Raw genomic sequence first — 15,431 nt, 5'->3', positions numbered from 1 at the left:
AATCTACGAAGAACATATTTTCTTTCTTATATGATTCTCTGGTATTTATTTTGCTGCTGTCAAATTACCTATGCAACTTCTTTCTTTCCTTAAAACTTATAATTCTTGTATTGTGATGGTCTGAACCATTTATAGCGCTTTCTTTTCACTACCTTCAGCATAATAGTAGCCAGTAATGAAGTCCAATTACAACGTACTTATAACATACAGACAGATATACTTTTTAATATGGAAATTAGTATGGTGTGTTTTATTTGCAACGAAACGCATTTCCTTAATGAACTTGGCGATCTATACCAGTTTAGTAATAATATACTGTTTTGTACATGTTTTCACTTCCTGTAGCCTAATTTTTTAAATTCTTATAGACACTTTGTTTTCCGCATTTCAGTTCTTTCCTGTGTTGTTGCATTCTCGTTCTCACGTTTCCCTCATCCTATGTAGTCCGCTGCCTAACGCAAAATTTCAGATATTAATTTTCATGTATCTCATTTTATAACAGATAATAATTCCTTCGGAATTTGTGGATCTTTTCGTTCATCTGACTAGTTATTTTGTACTTACGATTTACACTTTTAACCAGTGTTGACGAGCATTAACGGTGATTTTGTGACTATAAACGATACTGTTGTAGCCAGGTCGACTGACATAAAGCAGCTGTCCACGTTACATTATCCTGGGGAATCCTCTACATGTTTGCACAACTACGTCCATCTGTAGGAATGCCCTTCGTTTCCCTTTACGAATTTTACTCCATACCTCCATAAATAACCGAATTAACTGTTCCTTCATATCTCAGGACGTGTTGTCTACTAAATTATAATTCTTTAGCTGAAAAAGTGCCATAAAGCTCTTAGCTCATAAACTCATTTCCCTACTACCTCACTAGTTTACATATCTACTACTCAGAATTCGCATGTGCCACAACATTTCTTTTCTTTTCTTGTTTATACCGTTCACATTTAGCATTTCACTTCCACGTAAGATCACCATCCAAGTACATTTTTCTAACGTATAAGCTGAAATGACACGTTGACACATCTCACTTTCTAGGATCGCTCCCATAGATTATTCAGATCTGGACGTTGTTTTCTGTTAATATCTGCCATCGTCAGTTATTTTGCTGAGAAAATGCTAAAACTCGTCAACTACATTCACCTCTAAATTTTCTAGTGTTCTACAGTTCGTTGTCAACCTGGGTCTCTTAAATTGCCTCCGCCGGTTATTGCGATCGAACGCTCGGGCTTTCGATCCTCTGTAGTCCATTTTCTGCTAATCTTTTCAACCACACAGTTAATTACAGACACTAATCTACCATTAAGAAACACACTTCCTAAACATAAAGGGACAGCGTAATTCTTACTAGTACATTTATCAGTTTCATTTGGTAATTCAATTTGAGGTATTTTGATGAATGTACCAATGTTCTGTAAAAAGTAACAACTAAGGCAGCTATGAAACTATTAATGTAACATTGCAACAGAAAGAAGAAATGAGAGTATGAGAATTGTTTATATGCCATGTTTATGGCAACAATCCAACTAAGTCCTACATTTTTTTTCTAAAGTCAGGTTTCTCGATGACTCTTATCGTTCACGTTCTGCGATTTAAGAATTTAATGCTACGTAGAGAACTTGCTTTTTTTATTGATTATTTTACAGTTTATCATCAAAAAATTAACTTGCTTGTTATTGAATTAAGGAGCTCCAGTGCATAAAACATTGCAGTTATGGTAGAGGTAAAGAATAAGTAAACAAATTCCAGTATTTGAGATTTACAATTCTTTCCTGGATGAAATTCGCATAGAGCATAAAACAGCAAAATGAATACTAGCGTAAAACAGCTCCATAAAGGGAAATTAAATAACTATAGTAAAATTATAGACTGCATTTGGGTACCAGCCTTTATGTGGAAACGGAATATTTTATCACTATCAAAATTATAAACCAAAAATGTCAGGAAATTTCTAAACTGCATTTTATATGTACAAATATCTATTGTACGTGTTAAACTGTATATGTTCTGAAATTTATTGCCGGCCTGACTGGCCGAGCGGTTCTAGGCGCTACGGTCGCAGGTTCTAATCCTGCCTCGGGCATGGATGTGTGTGATGTCCTTAGGTTAGTTAGGTTTAAGTAGTTCTAAGTTCTAGGGGACTGATGACGTGAGGAGTTAAGCTCAGAGCCATTTGAGCTATTTGAAGTTTATTTTTGAGGCACTTCGGAGTAACTTTCAAATCGGTGTTCAAGCGTACAATTGGATATGCGACAGGAAGCTAATGGTGCAATGGTGTAATGATATTTAGCGTTCATTTTCAAAAATTTAAAACGGTTGTGCATCTGTGCGGAACTTCTTCAGAGAAGTGTACATTTCTCGTTGCAGTTTCTGAGCCATTTCGAAAAGTTGATCTCGCGATTGCTTGAGTAGGGTTTTTAGACACTGAATTTTAAATGCTACTTTCATATGACACGCCGTTCCTAAAATAGTGCTCCATTGCTTCTTAGGCAGGGTCGAAAATGTGTTTCAGTTGTGTCGTTGCGAGTGATACTCAGAGAAAGATTCGTTTAACGACGAAAAACTTACTGACAGTGGTAAAATGTAAATGTAAATGTATGGCATTGTTGGTTATATCTCATGACGTGGGCTCAGCTGCCTGTCGGAAAGGGTGTTCTTCCTCTGCACACATTGGTCCTTTTCCTTGCAGATACGTGAGAGTTTTGTCGTATGTGTATTAGCAGAGTGTAGGTGAGTGTAAAGGATGCATGTGTAGTATGGTGTTAAGTTTATGCTCTATGATGGAGATGGTGGTGAGAAAAGGGGGAGGGTGAAACCCGGTCCAGGCGCGTAGACTGCTCCTCCAGAATAGTGCCATGGAGGCCGCCGATGTTAAGGTTCCTGCACATGCCCTCACTTCATAAGACACTCCAGAAGCCTAGGAATTTATTTAGTTCGTTCAGTATTGACTGGCACGATTCCCATAACTACATAGTAGCAGACAAGTATGGGCAACGGTGGACAGTGTGGTTTCCCTGGAGGGAAGTAGAGACTGCTTCAGACACTCACAGGAGGTTAGCAGCCATATGTGGGGAAACAACACCAAGTCACAGATCTACGTTTCTTGGGTAACAGAGTGCGGAGACGGCAGGGACTGTACTGAGAAGCTCAAAAGCTCTGAGCGTCCAGCAATTGAGTGCAGACTAAACGATGACCAATTCTGTAATAAATTTCAGCTTGGTACAAAAGAATCACATTTGATGTATTAGAGAAGGCAATAAGTCGATTACGGGGAACCGTCACCCGCCATCATCCATGAGGATTTGAGGTGTGTGCACAATGGATGTTTCATACCATCTCCACTGCACGGACATACAACCGGGTGGAGATATTCAGTCAGTTGGTACAACAGCACAGTGTAGGTACAGCGAGGTCCTTAGAGCGTTTGGTCAGAGTCGTTAGGTAATGCTTCTTCCACGTGACATCAGAAAATAAACACCATTGTATGAAGTGGATCCATTCTGGGAAGCTTCGTCGCAAGAAACCACGGCCAGCACTGTTCGTACAGAAAGAAATGGAGACTGTTATGGGTTCAGAAACTGATACTGCTGGTGGATTGGTTGCCTTCTATTACGACCTTAAATAGTGATCGGTACTGCAGTTCACTGCATCATCTCCACTGACAGATTCAACAACGCCACCACGGAAAAGGGGGCCCTGGCGTTGTGCTCCAATACGAAAATGTGTGGCACATTCCAGTCGCCTGACCACTGCCACCGTGCTTGAACTAGGGCTTGCTGTGCCGCTGCAGCATCCATATTCACCGGATCTTGCTCCTAGCGACTATGTCAAAGTCGACGCAATAACGAGAGGTTGTGGTGTAAAGGTTCACCAGCAATGACGAACTTCATGCAGCTGCCTGGCAATGGCGTCAGGAAACGCGCGAAGACTTCTTTGCTATTCCAATACGAAAGCTGTCAGAATTATGGAAAAGTGCATACACATTGACGGGGAACACCCGTGACAAAATCTGTATTCGTTTGTTCAGTAAATATTTCCTGGTAACGCACAAATATTGTAGTGCCAAACACTTTTCAACGCTCTATGTAATATGAGAAATTGGCTCAAAGACTGGTGCTCAATAACTTTAAATCACTGTTTGACCTCGCCTTGTCGGCCATATACTAGCAGTGACAATTTCATCTTCCACCAAGACTCGTAAAAGGCTTACCTCTATGGCCGAGTACCACCGCACACTCGAGCGTTAGCAATCTCGGCTACGGTGGTGGGTATTGACAGTGATTAAAGGTATCCTGCCACTTCTGCCAACATCAAAGGTCGATACTGTATCTCTGTTTTACGATAAATCAGGGTCGTAAACATCGATTTCCGCTATCGCAACTTATTACTTATCTATTATCCTCAAACATTCCTAATATATCTACCAGTGTCTGTAGACGACGAGGGTGTTGGCTTTCTGTGGCCAGCTTCTGACACTGCTGTCCTTCCGGCCCTGCTGAATCGCCTAAACCCACAGCGCGGAAGCGGCGCCGGCGGCAGGCAGTGCGTGGGACGTGGCCTGAGACCGCAAGGGGTGTAGCGGGAGGCCGGACACGCCAGCGCTAATGGCGCAACTTGGCCCGCTGCGTTATTGCGCTCTCGACGCAACAATACTGGCGTATCGGCGGCACGCGCGCCGGATGGTCCGTCCACCCCAGCCCATCCCAGCGCACGCCACACCGCACCACACCACACCACACGACGTCACCCGCTGTCTCCTGGGGCCGACCACGGACGCACCTGCCATTAGCCGGCCGCTGCGACCTACACTGCTCTCCGCAGAGCGTGCGACGTGCCGCACAACTAACCAGCGCTAGTGACACTGACGTACCAAAGTTATTACCAAATTACCGACGGGGACGACTTCTCTTTGCACCGTGTACCACTCCCCCAACCCTTAAATTCTTGAATCATCAATGGAAAGAAAGGCTTCTCATTTTCTTCGGTGTTATATACACCCCTCGATTTCTGCAATTAATTTCAGCTTGTAATAACAAATGGGATGGTCAAGAGTCATACGAGGCGGAGGTATGGTTGAAAAAGATCTGGAGACCCGGGAAGATACCAGCTTGGTTACAGCATGGGGAGACAGAGACGGACCCACGAGCTTAGGCTAAGTTAATGGTGAACAGTAGGCTCACGTTTAGGAGAATCGCCTCGTAACAACAATTTGTAAAGAAATTAGATACTGAATTACTCAGGGATGATGTTCGTATTTGTGGTTTTCCGGGGATGTAGAAGACTCAGTGCGTATCACAGCAGACCTGTCCGAGATGAAACAATATACCCGTTACTCAAAGGCAGCGACCGGTTCTAGCGGAGTCCCTGGTATTGTAACTACACAGAAAGAAAGACTCGACACCTATAATTACCCAGAGCAAACAGATGCCTAGGTAAGCAGTACGCTATTACTATCGATCCCCACTTTATTAAATGCCACGCTGTCCTAATTGTTGTGGCGTAGCAAGACAGCCACGCCACGGAAGTAGCCGAAAGGCACGCGTTTAGCAGGCAAGTTATAGGTCTGTAACAAGATACGTAATGAATGCTAGAAAGAAAAGTACGTAGCTTCTAGAATACTTAATTTTAATCCATCCTTTTGGTACATCTGGAGATTGTGGCGATACAAGTGAGACTCTTTAGATACATGCAATGTTACTAATGGCGCCTTGCTAGGTCGTAGCCATGGACTTAGCTGAAGGCTATTCTAACTATCTGCTCGGCAAAGGAGCGAGGCTTCGTCCGTGTAGTCGCTAGCAAAGTCGTCCGTACAACTGGGGCGGGTGCTAGTCCGTATCTCGAGACCTGCCTTGCGGTGGCGCTCGGTCTGCGATCACACAGTGGCGACACGCGGGTCCGACATGTACTAATGGACCGCGGCCGATTTAAAGCCACCACCTAGCAAGTGTGGTGTCTGGCGGTGACACCACACTAATCCCTTCCTATAAAGATAGAAGTGCTTTTAATTGTATTTACTAATGACTGAGTTAATGAAAAGTAAAAGAAGGAAACACCCATGACTTGTTGTCTTTCTGAATTTTATAATTTGTTCGGTAGGTTTAATAAAAATGGCTAATGATGGAAAAATACGACTGAAATGGCATAAGTTGTTGTGAACAGTTATTCCACCCAACGAATTAAATGTATCACTGTAGTAAAAATATTGCAAATTTTAAAAATTCCCTACAATATCTAAAACAAAACAAGATCTATGTCTTACTGTTTGTAGTAGCTACTATATTCGATTTTACTATGATATATTATAAAGAACATATTTTATTTACTCCTCAAAGATAATTAATAGCTCACAAATTATTAGAAGTGAAAGAAAATATTTCTTTTTAGGACTTCTGTTTTTATTATAATTTCACTTTGGATATCATTGGGAGTAGAGAGAGCATTGACTTGAGGGGCGAGAAAATGACATATCACCACTGTAGTGTTGGCAGAAGAGCCAACACCGTGTTGCTAGAGGAGGCCGAAATGCACGCTTTTCAGCTCACGCAAATTGGCGTGAGGTCTGGAACAGTTAAAGGATTTGAGTCTAGCAAATAAAGTACGTAGCTTTGGAATACTTAACTTTAATCCACAATTGGTGTACATCTCTCGTTACTGTACAAGCTTCACAATATTAATTATCAAATGCTATGGCGCCTTGCTAGGTCGTAGGAAATGACGTAGCTGAAGGCTATGCTAACTATCGTCTCGGCAATTGAGAGCGTAATTGTCAGTGATCCATCTCTGGCAAACTCTACTGTACAACTGGGGCGAGTGCTAGTAAGGCTCTCTAGACCTGCCGTGTGGTGGCGCTCGGTCTGCAATCACTAACAGAGGCGACACGCGGGTCCGACGTATACCACCGGACCGCGGCAGATTTAAAGGCTACCACCTAGCAAGTGTGGTGTCTGGCGGTGACACCACAACCACCACCTTTACACTTGCTTCTTCCGCCATCCCTTCTCACTCCTGTCTTCAGTAGATATACTCCTGGAAATGGAAAAAAGAACACATTGATACCGGTGTGTCAGACCCACCATACTTGCTCCGGACACTGCGAGAGGGCTGTACAAGCAATGATCACACGCACGGCACAGCGGACACACCACGAACCGCGGTGTTGGCCGTCGAATGGCGCTAGCTGCGCAGCATTTGTGCACCGCCGCCGTCAGTGTCAGCCAGTTTGCCGTGGCATACGGAGCTCCATCGCAGTCTTTAACACTGGTAGCATGCCGCGACAGCGTGGACGTGAACCGTATGTGCAGCTGACGGACTTTGAGCGAGGGCGTATAGTGGGCATGCGGGAGACCGGGTGGACGTACCACCGAATTGCTCAACACGTGGGGCGTGAGGTCTCCACAGTACATCGATGTTGTCGCCAGTGGTCGGCGGAAGCTGCACGTGCCCGTCGACCTGGGACCGGACCGCAGCGACGCACGGATGCACACCAAGACCGTAGGATCCTACGCAGTGCCGTAGGGGACCGCACCGCCACTTCCCAGCAAATTAGGGACACTGTTGCTCCTGGGGTATCGGCGAGGACCATTCGCAACCGTCTCCATGAAGCTGGGCTACGGTCCCGCACACCGATAGGCCGTCTTCCACTCACGCCCCAACATCGTGCAGCCCGCCTCCAGTGGTGTCGCGACAGGCGTGAATGGAGGGACGAATGGAGACGTGTCGTCTTCAGCGATGAGAGTCGCTTGTGCCTTGATGCCAATGATGGTCGTATGCGTGTTTGGCGCCGTGCAGGTGAGCGCCACAATCAGGACTGCATATGACCGAGGCACACAGGGCCAACACCTGGCATCATGGTGTGGGGAGCGATCTCCTACACTGACCGTACACCACTGGTGATCGTCGAGGGGACACTGAATAGTGCACGGCACATCCAAACCGTCATCGAACCCATCGTTCTACCATTCCTAGACCGGCAAGGGAACTTGCTGTTCCAACAGGACAATGCACGTCCGCATGTATCCCGTGCCACCCAACGTGCTCTAGAAGGTGTAAGTCAACTACCCTGGCCAGCAAGATCTCCGGATCTGTCCCCCATTGAGCATGTTTGGGACTGGATGAAGCGTCGTCTCACGCGGTCTGCACGTCCAGCACGAACGCTGGTCCAACTGAGGCGCCAGGTGGAAATGGCATGGCAAGCCGTTCCACGGGACTACATCCAGCATCTCTACGATCGTCTCCATGGGAGAATAGCAGCCTGCATTGCTGCGAAAGGTGGATATACACTGTACCAGTGCCGACATTGTGCATGCTCTGTTGCCTGTGTCTATGTGCCTGTGGTTCTGTCAGTGTGATCATGTGATGTATCTGACCCCAGGAATGTGTCAATAACGTTTCCCCTTCCTGGGACAATGAATTCACGGTGTTCTTATTTCAATTTCCAGGAGTGTAGTAATTGATGGAAATCACAAGCCTTAGTCCCCGTTCATTGCACTCTAAGACACGACAATACCGTTTGGAAGTAGCAGGAAGACCTCGTTGAGTAGTTGGCACCTGTTAAGTACCATGCCCAATACTGCCACAAAAACCATTTCAGCGATAGACTCCTAAGCATGAGGTAGACACAGCACATCTCTTATAATTAGAAACTAATTTTCAAGCGTACGGTTGGATCTACGTGTACAAGGGGCACGCAGTTTCGTCAAGTGACTACGTTTTCGTCACTATGTGTAATGCTTAACTGATTGCCGACGAACGAGTGTAGGGCTCTTACCTCCAAAATCATACCTCCTGCTCCAATACACACTGCTTTCTCTGGAGCTAATTTTGAGGGATTTAATTGGGAAACGGAGCCAAGGGGCGCCATGTCCGTTGATCTCTCGGCTTGGGGTGCCTATTCGTGTGGCTCTTGCAGGGATACTTATCATGACTTATAATCAATCCATTTTCGGGCTCCGAGGTCTTACTAAGGCTATGAACCTTTTCACGGTAGATTAATTGACTCCTTGGTAGTATCTTTCACGATAGGCTCAAACGAGGGACTCAGCAGTAATGGGCACATACACTGAAAAGTTCCTATTAGTCAGTACTTCAGTTTCCTCACAGTATACTCTGCCATTCTATGAATCGCAATTTTTGTGTTTGCTGTAATCTGCCATAATGTGTCAGACCAGTTTCGATCCATCGATACAAGCTCTTTAGAGACCTCTTTATTTGGCAACTATGACAAAAGTATTTGGCGCTTCCTTTAGTTGCCGAACAATAGTATGCGTTCGCGGAGGAGGAACATGTGGTCCTTCTCGTTTGAAAGTACTTCACCATCACTCCTGTTCACATCTTGTTCGGACTTGGTGTAATATACTCGAAAAGGCGCCGTGTGATCCCTTCAGAGCCTTTTCTTGAGCAGGATCACACTTTCAAGCATAAGGAACCGGGTGAGACCAAATCTGTTTACACTGAGTTGCACATACACAGATGGCTCTAGTATCGTGTACACAATGTATGACAGGTCAGTACATTTGCCAAGCTGTCATTTGTAGTCAGATGATTCATGTGAAACGGTGTCCGACGTGATTATGGCCGCACGGCGGGAATTATAAGACTTCAAACGCGGGATGGTGGTTGGAGCTAGACGCTTTCCATTTCGGTAATCCTTAGGGTGTTCAATATTCCGAGATCCACAGTGTCAAGAGTGGGCCGAGAATACGTAATTCTTGGCACTACCTGTCACCACGGACAATGCCTTATCGATAGCCTGCACTTAACGACAGAGAGCAGTGGCATATGCGTCGAGTTGTCAGTGCTAACAGGAAAGCAACAGTGCGTGAAATAAATACGCAAATCAATGTGGGACATGCGAAGAACGTATCCGCTTGGACAGTGCGACGAAATCTGCTGTTAAAGGGCTGTGGCAGCAGACGAACGACGTGACTGACTTTGCTAAAAGAACGACACAAGCTGCATCACCTCTCGTGGGTTCATGACCATTTCGCTTGGAACCTAGACGGCTAGAAAACCGCGGCCTGATCAGATGAGTTCCGATTTCAATTGGTAAGAGTTGATTGTATGGTTCCAGTGTGGCGCAGACCCCACGAATCTTTGAACAGAAGTTGCCAACAAGGCACTGTGCGAGCGGATGGCGGGTCCATAACGGCGTGGACTGTGTTTATTTGGAATGAAATGGGTACTCTGGTCCAAGTGAATCGATAGTTGACTAAAAATTGTTATGTTCGGCTACTTCGACACCATTTGAAGCCGTTCATGGATTTCATGTTATCAAACAACGATGGAATTTTTATGGATGACATTGCGACATTTCAGCGGGCTGCAGTTATTGTTTGCTATTGGTTTGAAGAACTTTCTGGAAAGTTGGGTTGAATGTTTTGCCCCCGGATCGCACGACATGAATTCCATCAAACAGTTATGGGACATAATCTAGGAGTTAATTCGTGCGCAAAATTCTGTACCGGCAACAATTTCGTAATTATGCAAGGCTGTAGATGCAACATATCACAATATTTCTGGATTGGACTTCCAACAACTTGTTGAGTTCATGCCACGTCGGGCTGCTGCGCTACACCGGGATAAGTGAAGTCCAACACGATATTAGGAGGTATTCCGTGACTTTAATCACCTCAGTGCATTTACTGTGACGAATTTTAGTGTTACGTAGCGGTGTCAGTTAAGGAATGTCTTCTTGCGTTCTATTCTGACCGCATTTCCGTGCACTGACATAGATACTCCAAGACTGCTACTATGAACTGTTTGGAAGCCGGTTATTGCATCACACATTCCTTTACTTTATTCCGTACTGTTATGAATACAAACATGTAGCGTAAGAATGGTTTTTCGAGGAATCAGAACGACATACTTCAAACGATGTTGCTTTGGTCTTGGACTTGTAAGTTGAAATATCCCTCAATGCTATTGTACGTATCCCTACGATTCCTTTACATTTAAAGTCAATATATTGCTTCCTAAACTTACTTCTTCCTTACAGAAAACCATACCACTCTTTGTATTTAATCTTGTAGGAAGTGCCTCACTACCGTGTTATCTTATGTAAATTACCCATGCGAGTCACAGTCAATCTGATATTTAGCCATTCGGCTACTGAGAGGCACTGAGATTTATAAATAATAATAACTAGAGTTCCTCTGCGGACAAGTTACGTTTCAGCTGCCAATTGAAGGTAAGGTACTGTGTGGTGGACTTCTGTCTGCTGCTGTGGGACAGTTCGCTGCGTCGTCTCACCCCTACTTCAATGTTATAAACAGAGGGACTTAGGAGTTCTAGACGATCTTTCCATGAAGTTACTGTTTTCTGCATTCTGATTTTGTGTGTACTCTAACTGAGAAACCATCCCACAGCACAGCTCCACGCTATATCTTGAACGCTAATGCATGCTTCTTGAAAATGATGTACATCAGGCCTGTTTTGTGGAACATGCCACTAATTTTCCGTATGGTTTTTGTATCTGACAAATTTCGCACCTTACAAATTTGTTTTCTGAAATTAGCCCCCTGTGAATTCGATACATTTCCATTATTTTCAAAAACGTACTTTCATTTTCATCAGTCTTATGACAGGTTCGATGTAGCCCGTCAAGAATTCCTCTCTTGTGGCATCCTGCTCATCTCAGGGTAGCATGTGCACCTACATCCTCAAAATTGATGGATGTATTCCAATCTCTGTCTTTCCCTACGGTTTTTACCCTCCACAGCTCCCTCTAGCACATTGGACTTTATTCCCTTATGTTTCTACACATGTTCCATTGTACTTTCCCTTCTTCTTGTCAGTGATTCCTGTATGTTCCTTTATTCGCAGATTTTGAGGAGAACCTCCTCATTCCTTATCCCATCAGTACACCTAATTTCTGAACATTCTTCTGCGGCACCACATCTTAACCGATTCATATCTCCTCTATTCCGGTTTTCTCTACAGTGTGTGATTCACTAGCATGCAATTCTGTGCTCCAAACGGACATTGTCAGAAACGAATTCCTCAGGTTAATGTCGATGTATGATGCTACTAGACTTCCCTCTTTGCCTCCACTAATCTGGCTTCAATGTCCTCCATTCTTCGTCCTTAACGTGTTATTACGATTCCGAGGAAGCATAATTCTGTAAATACATCTACGTTGTGGTCCCGAATTGCTATATGAGGTTTATCGCTCTTATCGTTTCTATTATTCCTCGATACTTTCATCTCTCTTTGGTATGCACTGCTTCCAGGTTCTGTACACATTAGACTGTTCATTCGTTTGCACACTTCCTATAATTTCTTTTCAATTTCACTCAGGATAGAAACGCCCTCATTGAATTTTATCGTTGATATCCTTTCACTCTGAATTTTAATCATCCTCTTCACCTTTCCTTTTGCCTTGGTTATTGTTTCTTCCATAGATAGATTGAACAGTAGGGGCGAAAGACTGTATCTTAAACTCACACCGTTTTTAATCCGTGCTCCTTGTTTTTATTCGTTGATTCTTATATTTCTCTCTTGGTCTTTGTACAGATTGTATGTCACCAATCTCGTCTATACCTTACCCGTACTTTTCTCAGGATTTCGAACATACTGAACAATTTTACATTGTTAAAAGCATTTTCCAGGTCGACTCACCCTATGATTTTTGTTAAGTCTTGTTTCCATTACCAATCGCATCGTCAGAACTGCCTCTCTGGTTCCCGTACCTTTCCACAATCCAAACACATCATCTAACAGATCCTCAGTTTTCTTTTCCATTCTTTTGTGAATTGTTTTTGTCAACAACTTGGATGCACGAGCCGTTAAACTGACTGTCCGGTCTTTCTCGCACTTATTTTCTCTTGTTGTCTTCGGGTTTGTACAAGTGATTTTTTCCCCAAAGTCAGATGGTATTGATTGTCTAGAAATTGTCTATTCTGGTTGCGCAGCAACAGTTTTGGGAGCATATCCCGAGGGGACGCGGCCTGTGAAGGGCGCTTATGGTACCCCTTGAATTTCGTGATTTTTTGTGGCTTCGTGTTGGAACGTTTGGATGAGTCCAACCTGGCCGAGCGCGGAATTCTGTGGCAGTGCCGTGGGCGTGCTGTCTGGAGAGTTTTCGGCCGTAATACGTAGTGGACTAAGTGGCACGATCAGTCGCAAGCAGTCGACGGATGCACTGTTGCACTTGGCTGTGGAAACGTGCAAGACCCAACTTGTTTAAACACGGCCGGCACAGGGAGAGAGTGAATCTGGAGAGCATCTTTCTGAAGATTTACCCACAATTTTCTCGTGTTCTGGGCAGCACGCCTGTGCCTGCGTGAGTTTGTTTTGAGGGGCTACTGCTGTTATCTTTTCCGGTCTCAACTCTCTCACCTGTTGCATCTAGCAGTCAGCGTAATAGATGTGGGGCCTGCCAAGCGAGTGCTTTAAATATTTGTACATCGGAAATGTTGATATTACTTATCGTAGCCACAGCTACTGTACATCGTTAGCAAAGCTCTATCATCCAAATGTTTTGCTATATTTTTCTCAATTATCTCAACGCAACGGAATTAAACGCATCTGCCTAATAAATTTTAAATATGTCACTGTCTGTAAACATTTCCGATGGATTCACTCCACCTTGGCAAACCACATTCTCATTCAATTGCATTCATTTTAATCAGAGCTTGGCAGCTCTAGTAATAAGGAGCTTATGGCAAAAAATGTCTGAACAGAATAGTATACCCTCTAGTGAATGATCATGACCACCATTTTGTTTCATATCTCCTCTTTCATTTTCCGAGAGTCTACCACAGCAATGATACAGAATTTCCTTCAATACATTTAAACATAAGAGAAAACAAAGAATTCTCTGCCCATTGGGCATGATATTACATACCACATTTCAGTATCCTCTGGTGTCTTAGTGTTTTTCTTTATTACTAGAGCGCACTTCCTGGACTGGTACGGACATCCACTACTTCTCTCTCTCTCTCTCTCTCTCTCTCTCTCTCTCTCTCTCTCTCTCTCTCTCTCGCTCTCATAAGCTCATTCAATAATAACCTAGAGAATTTACTAACGGTCAGGTTATTTAAAGAAAATTCTTGCTTTTTGGTACAGTGCTTGTAACTAGGTCGCCACATTCAAATTACAAAGGTTCAACATGTAAATAAAACAGATTAACCGACTTTAGCCAGTACGTATCAAATCTTCCCCACAACAAAATTTCCACCGAGATTAACAACCCACAGACCTTCGGATTAAATTTCACACGTAAACTTTCCTACGGACCTACCACATACTCTGGAGGATTTATGCTCATCTCCCACGGCAATATAACCCTCATCGTGTCGCTAGGCAGACGGCTAACTCACCTTTCTCTCTCAGAGTATCAAAATTTCTAACTTGCTTCACACGAGTGTAATTAATCGCGGCAGTACCGAATAATGATAAATTAATTATCTCATACACCGATCCTCAACTTAAAGTTTGCACAAGCACTTCTGTTTTCTATTGTATCTTGGTCAGATTGAGATAAAGTCAGTACTCAGCAAGTAGAAATGCTTATTCCTAATTCAAATTCTTCACACGCAATTCTTAAATATACTCAACTTAAATGTACACATGCAAGCATCTCAGCTTAAAAGTAGCACACGTCGATTCATTGTGACCGTTGGTCACTACCATAGAATCCTAAGTTTCCCCCTTGAGTGTTATCCGCCTACCTTTACATGAATCACCAACCAAAAAGGTTTGTTCTCTTCGATATTCTGAAAAGGGAAATCATTATTTCTAGCTAATCTTAAATATTCCACATGCATACCATTCCCATATTCTTTAGTTTTACGGAGAACACTGAAAATAGGTGTTTCAACTTCAGGAACCAACGACAGAGTGTAGGAATATGGCCGTCCACTCTGCCATCCCACGGTTCCTCAGAAGTGCGGGGGGATGTTACCGTATTGGTCAGCCACACTCCAGGCCCTCTAGTGCTCCTCAATACTTCCTTTCTTTTGTTGAACCAAAGGTGGCCAGGGACTGACTCAAAGATAATTACAGATTCTACATCCACTATTTTCTGGTCAGCAGACAACAAACCATTCACTCATTTCTCAGACATCACAAAACTTGACACAGGGCTCTATTTTCGGGGGAAGTGCACATATCGATAACTCAATATACATATTGTACTTCTTTTCTACATCAGTATCCGGTTTCAGTGTGTTGAATAAAGTTGTGTTACCATAAAAAACCGCTGTTCTGAGAAGACCAAAGAAGTATGTTGTCATACAACGGGTATTACGGTACCCAGTGAGGTACATCTTTGCTGTGTCAGGTAGTACTGTACGCTTTACGTTTGGCCACTTGTTTCAGAAAGGTTAATACGAGGTCGTTGCAGATATTTTATCCGACTTTGAGCGACAGTACAAATGTGAGAACTTGAATTTTCTATGTCCTTCTGTGCCGCTTAA

Source organism: Schistocerca piceifrons, chromosome 7, assembly GCF_021461385.2.
Source record: "Schistocerca piceifrons isolate TAMUIC-IGC-003096 chromosome 7, iqSchPice1.1, whole genome shotgun sequence".
In the NCBI taxonomy this organism is placed as follows: Eukaryota; Metazoa; Arthropoda; class Insecta; order Orthoptera; family Acrididae; genus Schistocerca; species Schistocerca piceifrons.
This window is presented reverse-complemented; position numbering follows the sequence as displayed.